Here is an 8,648-nt window from a genome sequence, read left to right on the forward strand (position 1 = left end):
GCCCCGGACAGCTCAGCGGTGGAGTAGTGGCCAGCCACCGTGGACGCCCCGGACAGCTCAGCGGTGGAGTAGTGGCCAGCCACCGTGGAGGCCCCGGACAGCTCAGCGGTGGAGTAGTGGCCACCACCATGGACGCCCCGGACAGCTCAGCGATGGAGTAGTGGCCGCCACCGTGGAGGCCCTGGACAGCTCAGTGGTGGAGTAGTGCAGGAAGCTCCTTCGCCTTCTGCAAAGTTGGCGCTGGTGCCTACTGGACGGTGACTGCGCGAGCCGCCAGCCGCCCCAGACCTCCAGTGTGCGCTCAGTTTAGCCTAGAATCTCGGGATCCAGCCGGCCACGGGCTGCACACGCGCAGCCCCATGCTGAGAGGCCCCGAGAAGCTGCGGCGCAGCACCCCACCCTAAGGCGTGACTTGGAGAACGCGGCTTGGTGAGACCCTGCGTGGCGTGGAGATCAGCCTGCAGAGGCCCCAGAGATCGCATCGGGGTCCTGATCCAGCCTGCGGTTCCCCTCTCGAGCATGTTTCCAAGAGAACCGAAGACATCGCACCGCAGCCCCCGTGTGCACCCGCGTTTGTACCAGCACAAGCTGTGGTCGGCACAGTTTGGAAGCGACCCGAATGCCTATCTCCTGAGGAATGGAGAAAGAAGGTGTGGCATTTATGCATGACGGCGTGTTACTCAGCTGTAGAGAAAGAAAACCTTGAGGCTTTTATAGGGAAATGGTGCAACTGTACTCTTGAGGGGAACGGACCAGGCCCGCACGTGTGAGCGCTATCGCCTCACTAGGGCAGAACCGAGTACACAGGATCGGAAGGGAACGGAGGGTGCTGTGAAAGGGGGAGAAACGGCTCCCCGGGAAGGAACACGGGGTGAGGGTGGAGGGGAGCGGGCAGGAACGGAGGGGAGCCGCACACACAGCTAGCTTGGAACGTGCACTGCTGATTCTTGCTGGTCTATTGAAAGGAAAAAGGGAAGTAAATTCTTATTGTTTTCTTCCTTCTATTTTTTTGGTCCAGATTTACAGACGTGTATCTTGCAATCTGAACAACTAGCGTGAAGAACTCATTGCGCAGTGTAACGACCGCTGCCGAATTCCTACCGTTTAGCTTAGTGAAATGCTGTATTGTTTCCAATGCTTTTTTTTTTTTAACTCTCTTTAAAAAAATAAATGAGGAAGGAAGGAAGGAAGGAAGGAAGGAAGGAAGGAAGGAAGGAAGGAAGGAAGGAAGGAAGGTGAAAGAGGCCGGGGTCAGTTCGTGCAGGACTCTGCCTTCACATTTCGGTGCGTCTTTCTGATTGGCAGTCTGACAATGGGGGCGAGAAAGCTCAGAGATTTGACTCCTTTATCCAACCTAGGCCACCAATTGCATTCGCGGGCTCCACGCATGTCCTGTTTGGAGAAGGGGCGAAGGAGCTCGGCCTGCAGAGGGGTCTGGGGACCGTCCCCACCCACAGAGCCTCTTCTCCAGATCGCTGTACCAGGGAGGGGCAGGGTGGACCTTGCGTCCAGGTGTTTTCTTACCTAGACGTGGAGAATAGTGTTTAAAGACCGCTGAGTGCTACCTGCTCTAAATGAGGTATAGGCATTTATGTGTGTCGAATTATACTTTTGGTAGCGTCAAGATTTGCAGGTGCAGCGAGCGCTGGAGACGGCTCCCTTCCTCTGGCGCTGGGCTCCGGAGCTCTCTCCACGAGGCAGGACCGGGCTGCAGATTCATCTACTGAGACACAAGTCATTCTTACTTTTTTGTCAAAATATCATTCTTAATTTTTGGACATGTCTCATATTTTAAGAAATCGGTTACATGTGAAACTGCTTTTCACATATCAAAAATACATTTTTGATAAATTCCTCATCATTGTAAGTTCCTTTGCAAATAAATATAAGGAGCAAGACAGAATATTACATTTTTCATATACTGATCTGTACAACCAGAAAGTCCAAAACTGAAGATTTAAGACAAATAAATTTAGTTCTATTTTTTTAAAAAGTAAAATAATTTTGACTGTCAATTACATATTTTATTGCAAAACTAATCACTTTAAAATTCAATTTCATCTCAAATAATGATTCAAGAATTGAATAATTTTGAAAAAAAGAAACAAGAAACAAAAGGAAAAATAGCGCACCATTATGAACTGCTGAGGACCACAAGACTAAACCCTGGCCCTTTGTCGCCTTTGCATGATATCGGCACTGTTTATTTCCTATCTGGGTCAGTTCCAATGCATCAGGTTTAAGGTAAATCGGTCTGCAAGGAGCAAGGGCGCTGCAGGCTTGTGCCCTTGGCTGACTCCAGCTCCAGGGGTCCCGCGCTTTGGGGTCTGCGGTGCGCATGCGGCGGGCATTAGCGAATAGTCTGTTCTCTTATCATAAAGGAGTGGACTGAGAGAAATAAAAGGAAGCGGGAGGGCTAGGGCCACAGGGCCTGTTCAGGGACGCAGCCCAGCGTCCGCCCCTCCTTGTGCCCCGCTCTCCCCCGACCAGGGTTCCTCCAGCTCCCAGCACTGCACAAAACGGAGCAGAACCCTCCAGCCCTGGGACTTGGAGGTCATCCACTTTCTAATCTGGGGCACTTCTGTGATTCCACTTTTGTGCAAACCAAAAATATACCTACATACCTATATCTATATCTGTATCTATACCTACATCCATATCTATATCTATCTATATTCTTTTATGTTTTGCTTTCTTCACTCAGAACACCTGCAAGTGTGAGTAGTGGGGACTTCAGGGCAGAATGGACAATGTATAGAATTCAGGTTCTTTTTCCTTTTTTCAATGCTGCTTCTAATTTGGTAATTATTGGGTAATTTATGTTTTTCTGGATCTTAGAATTGTCTTTGTGACTGCGATGTTGATTGGGTTTAGAATGGATTTGAAGGTGTGATTTGAGAAAAAAATTGGAAAGAGTTTTATAAAGCAACTCCGATGGAAGAAGGAAGCCAAATTGAACATAATTCAAAACAAGCTGTTTTCTCACATGGCCCAAAAATTTCAAAATGATCCATGTTTGCTGAGAGATAACAGGAAGGCAGGAGGTGAGGGGTGAGACCAGAGGCGGAGAAAACACTGTTTTATCTTCAGTGTCTCTATCCCTGGAGAAACACAAAGCTTTATAAATATGAGGAAATTCTGCAGAATAAAATGGATAAAAAGCAAGCCTTTATGCCATCTTTTCTGGGCAAACTTCACATGCACAGCGCTGGAACACAAAAGAAGTCCTCGCAGCATCTGCAAACATTTGCAACTCCCGCAGGATGCCAGCTGTAGCCAACATATGGCGCTCTCAGCCGAGGAGCCCAGCACGACGGCCCACGCAGATAAATTCACTGTTAGCTGTCTTCTTATCCCAGTGTAGAGACTCAGTGTTGGCCAGCTCCTCCGGCGGCTTCCAGCAATAATAAAAAGGCCAAGCTTTAGGCCCCATTTCAAGTACATTTTTCAAGTAAGCAAATCGAGCCATCGTCGGTGTCCCTGCTGCTGTGCTGCCCCTATCTACAATCAGTTCTGAAGCATAATTCCTCCATACAGTTATTTGTTTTATATGGACGAGTATATGGCAGAAGCCTTATCTGTAGACAGCCTAAGAGTAGCACCCACTGGAAGGAGGGGACAAAGCCGAAGTCCCATGCGGCCCTGGGAGACACATCGGCCCTTTATAATTTTTTTTTAAATATTTTATTTGTGTGTGTGTGTGTGTGTGTGTGTGTGTGGCCAGCTCAGCCCACCAGGGGGTGGGGCGGGCTGGCATGTGGTGCTGGGGATTGAACCGCGGTCGCTGTGCTTTAGCTTAGCTTAGCTTGTTCTAAGTAGGTGCTTTAGACCACTGAGCCATCTCACCAGCCCCGGCCCTTTATAATTAACTGATATTTTTCTTGCTTCACACAGTTTAATACTTATTTAAGGGATTTTAAAAAGTAATTCTAGAATAAATACATGCTTTGTGATCTATATGAGAGGAGGCACCTTCACGTGCACCGCCCTTTACTTCCCTGCTGTACATTTTTACGTCAGCGTCACAGCAGCTAGGTGTGTGTCTCAGAACCTCTCTGGGCACATACACGAGCCAAGCTTTGCGTGCACTCGCCCGGGCACGGGCCTGTGTGCAGAGGTGCCAAGCCAGGGTTCACAGCCATAAGGTGCTCAGGGGACTTTTCTTTTTTTGCATATGTTTGCTTGAGCTCTGTAAAGGCTATAACACAACTACGCCACTCTAAGCCTGGATTTCTTTCTAAGTTCTCTTTTGATTCTTTTGGTAGGAGCAGCCCGATTCAGTACAACGGTGCAAGAAAAACTTAATTTGCATGTTTTACAGGAGGTCAAAAGTGAATCATCAGATTGCTCATGTGTGGATGGTCAAGATGATCTATCCTAGTAAATCACAGGCTTTCACAGCTGAAGGGTGGAGTAGGGGTAACGGGGATGATGGTGGTGATGGTGACTGTCACACTGGCCCTGTGAGCCAAGTTGCTGTGACAGTGACATGGAGCAAGTGTCCGCTAATACAAACCCAGGGCATGCAGACCTCCTCGGTTCAGGTGTCAGAGAAAACCGCAATGTAACTTTTGACACATTTTGCCAATGTTACAAAATGTTCGCCCAACCAAATGGCACCATCCAATGTTAGAAGTAGGCTGGGGATGGAGCGAGGGTCTTGGCACATTCGAAGCATACTGGACAGAAGGTCAGCACCGTCGTTCAGTGCTGGAAGTTGTAACCAGTGCTACAGGATGTTGTGACATACACCAAGGCTGAGATACAAGCGGAGCGTCCTGTAGGTGGCAATATCTGTGTTCAAACTTCACTTACCAGGGCCAAGGAGAGCGTTCTGTGTACTAAGTGCCTGCTTAGGCAAGTGCAGGGACCAGCTTTGATCCCTGGCACCACGTGCCATGTTTGCCCTGTTCCCAGGCATGCCAGAGCCGGCCAGCAAGAATGCTGGTGAACGCCTGTAATCCCAGTGCTGGGGTGGTTGAAAACAAGAGGATGACTACGAGTCCACGCTGTGTAGTAAGATCCTGTTCCAAATGCAGTAAAAAAATTTACTTATTGTGACACCTCATTAGCTAAAGCAGGAATTTTTCATGGTGATTGCAGGAATGTAAAAGACTTATGGAAGATTTATGGATCAAAACATGCCATAACCATTTAGGCCTTTGTAGCTGCAAAGACTTACGCTTTCAATTCAGAAATTTTCCTGACAAAAGTAAACACAAATGGATATCAGTGGGACATTTTGTAGTGGAGAAAATGTATTTATATCTGTATATATATATATATACAAAGTAGCACAAATATACAGCTACTTTCTCTTAGTTCAATGAAAAGAAGGTTTTGAACTAATAGTGTTTAGACAAGATATCATGTCTGCATCTTGTGCTAGGAATTACTACAAAGACAACAATATGCAATGTAATAACTACTGTAGCTGTACCACCAATCTGTTTTGAAGTTATCTCATTGCAACTTCTTTCTCAATGAAATTGTTAAAATATAAAAAATAAAAACTTGTCCTGAATCTCAGCCCTTGAATCCTTATCATATAATAATAAACTAAATGATGCTGTGAAGAGACTTGCTGTTCCTAGCCTCCAAACTAACTGGAATGTGACATCCAGCAACTGGTTTACCAGTTTCCAACTGATGTTACATCTGCTAACAGAGCACAGGTTTGTCAGAGTATGAAGGACATGCAGAAACAAAGCAGAAATTCAAAATGAAGTGTTACACTTGCAAAGCAGACAATTATGCACTCTTTAGATTTCAGAAAGATTCACTTTGATCTCCTATATGACAAAGAAAAGCAAAGTGGTGCTGCTGGTGCCAACATTTCCCCATGATGGAAATACTGGTAGGCAAGCCTTGACAAAACCGGAAGCCCGAGATGAAACCTTCGACAACATGACCAGAGATGGAGTGGATGTTGCTGACGAGTTATGCAGCAATTATTACATCACTCAAATCACAAAGCATGGCCCAATCCTAAACATATGTAGCAGGGGCCGGGGAGATGGCTCAGTGGAATAAGCGCTTCCATGGCAAGTACAAGGGCCTGAGTTCAATCCCTGGTTCTGGGGAAAAAAATGTAGCATAGTTGATAGCTTACAAAGAAAATAAGAACAAAATACATTGGAGAAAATTTTTAGACAAATGAGATTGGAACTCATAGGAGATAATTTATAGCAGATGAAAGATAAAATGGTTCTGCCCAGGGAACTGCACAAAAAAGTTTTGGAGCACCCTGGTGAGCTGATAGATGAACAGGCACAGCCTCCTAGTGGCCTCCTATGACAACAGGAAAATCAAAACATAGTGTACTGTCCCTACAAGAAAGTACAGGAAAATCTATGTGCTACCAGGGCAAGAAATTCTTATGTATGGAGCATACATTTTTCAAATGTGAAGACTATCTAAGCTGAGACATTGAAACAAAGATTATTTTTGTGGTAGACTTTTCTCTATATTTTCATTGTAGTTCATGTAGATTTTTATTTCTGTTGCTACCTCTTAGGTTTTACGAATAAGTACACAGCTTATGTGAAAATCTTGATGTCTGTTCTAAGCAGTTATCGCACACTTGACATTTTATTTTATTTGCATCCTATTTTCTTATTATTGAAGTGTTATTATTGGGGTAAAGTTATTTTTGTACAATGCTGTTAGTATTTTCATTGTAGCTCATACAGGAATTTGTTTCTTGTTATCTCTTAGGTTTCATAAGTGAAACAGCTGATGTAAAATGTTGGTATTTGTTCTAGATACCTAATAAATATTAAGAATTTAATGCTTTGTTTCACTGGTATTTCGTGTTCCTAGTGACTGCACATTCAGTAAGGCAAGAAGAACCTCCTGTCAGAAGAGCCAGACTGGCAAAATATCAAGTATATACCACAAAGTGGGCAGGCAAGCAAAGCACATGTGTTAGATCCAGAGCACAGGCCCAGCATGTGAGTGAGACAACCAGGCCTACGGCTCCTGAATAGACCCAGAGCGCAGGCCCGGCGTGTGACTGAGAGGACCCGAAGCCGCCGGATCCTGAACAGACCCAGAGCAGAGGCCCAGCTTGGAAGTGAGACTGCCTGGGGCCCACTGGATCTTCATTCAACCCAGAGTGCAGGCCCAGCATGGAACCCTTCATCAGAACTCCCTGCAAAGAGGCTAGAGGCAAGACCCACCCAACTGATTCAGGAGCAGAACATCTTGCCAGAGTGACATAAAGGGTACAACTCCAAGGGCTGCAGCAGGAAGAAGTGGAGCACAGCAGCCAGATCCAAGCAACACCAACCTGGAGGAATCTAAACTTCGTAGATCTGGACCTGGTGCTAAGGTAATAACCCTATCTAAGCTCTACACCAAAGATCAGAAGACAGTGGTATGCAAAATGACAAAGAGAAGGAATAAAATGCAGTCTCAGGCCCTGAGTCCACCCAGTACAAATGCAGAAGACACTAGCATAGAGGAAAATGGAAATCACACACCTGATATCTCTGAAATAATAGTGTTGGAAGTAAAGAAACAACTGCAGAAAGATATAGAAGAAATCAAATCAGAAATAATTTCTGAACTAAAAAATGTAGTGATAACTATAATCAAAGAAGTACTAAGTGCTTCTAAAGAAAACACTGAAAAAAATAGAGCAGAATATAAAAATGATGGAATTCCTGAATAAGCAATATAGGAAAGAAATAGAATGTATGAAACAGATTCAAAGTGATATACAGGAAATTAAAACCTCAATCACAAGCTGGCAAAACCGTTTGAGTGAAAGTGAAAATAGGCTTTCTGACCTTAAAGACACCATTGCAGCTAGTGAAAAAGTAAGAAAAGATCTCTTAAAAACAACTAGGATGCATGAAAAAATAATTCAATACCTGCAAGATGATGCAAAGATGAACAATGTGAGACTAATAGGCATCGATGAGAAGGAAGGAGTCAATACAAATGATATAAAAAGAATATGGGCAGAAGTAATAGCAGAAAACTTCCAAAATATGGGGCAAAAATCTGACATTCACATAACTGAAGCATATGGAACTCCAAATAACATCAACCCAAATAAAACCACACCCAGACATATAATAATCAAGAGCCCATAAATTCAGCACAGAAACAGTACACTAAAAGCTGCTAAAGAAAAGAAACAAATCACATTTAAAGGAAAACCCATCAGAACAGCAGATTTCTCTTCACAAACCATCAAATCAAGAAGAGCATGGAGCAAAGTACTTCAACTCTTGCAAGAAAACAGATTCCAACCCACATTGATATACCCTGCAAAACTCTCTTTCAAGTATAATGGAGAAGTGAAATACTTCCATAACAAAGAACATCTAAAGAATTTCATGATGACAAAGCCAAGCCTACACAGACTATTAAAGAAGTCTGTAAATAATGTTCTAGAGAGGGAGCAAATTGATCACAGCCCCATGAATGAGAATGGAAAGAACCCACCAAGTAGGGCAAACAATTAAACACAGGAGAATAAGAGGTATACAATAGTAGTCTTTCAGTATTCTTTTGTGTTCAGCAGCAAAATATTTCCATCAGCACACTCTACAAATGGACTTCTCTTCCACCCTATGGGTCACGATTCCACCTGAGTCTACAGGGTGAATTTCAAAGAAATAGCTGTAGCTCAGTCC

This window comes from Octodon degus, unplaced genomic scaffold (genome assembly GCF_000260255.1).
Source record: "Octodon degus isolate 3935 unplaced genomic scaffold, OctDeg1.0 scaffold00035, whole genome shotgun sequence".
NCBI lineage: Eukaryota > Metazoa > Chordata > Mammalia > Rodentia > Octodontidae > Octodon > Octodon degus.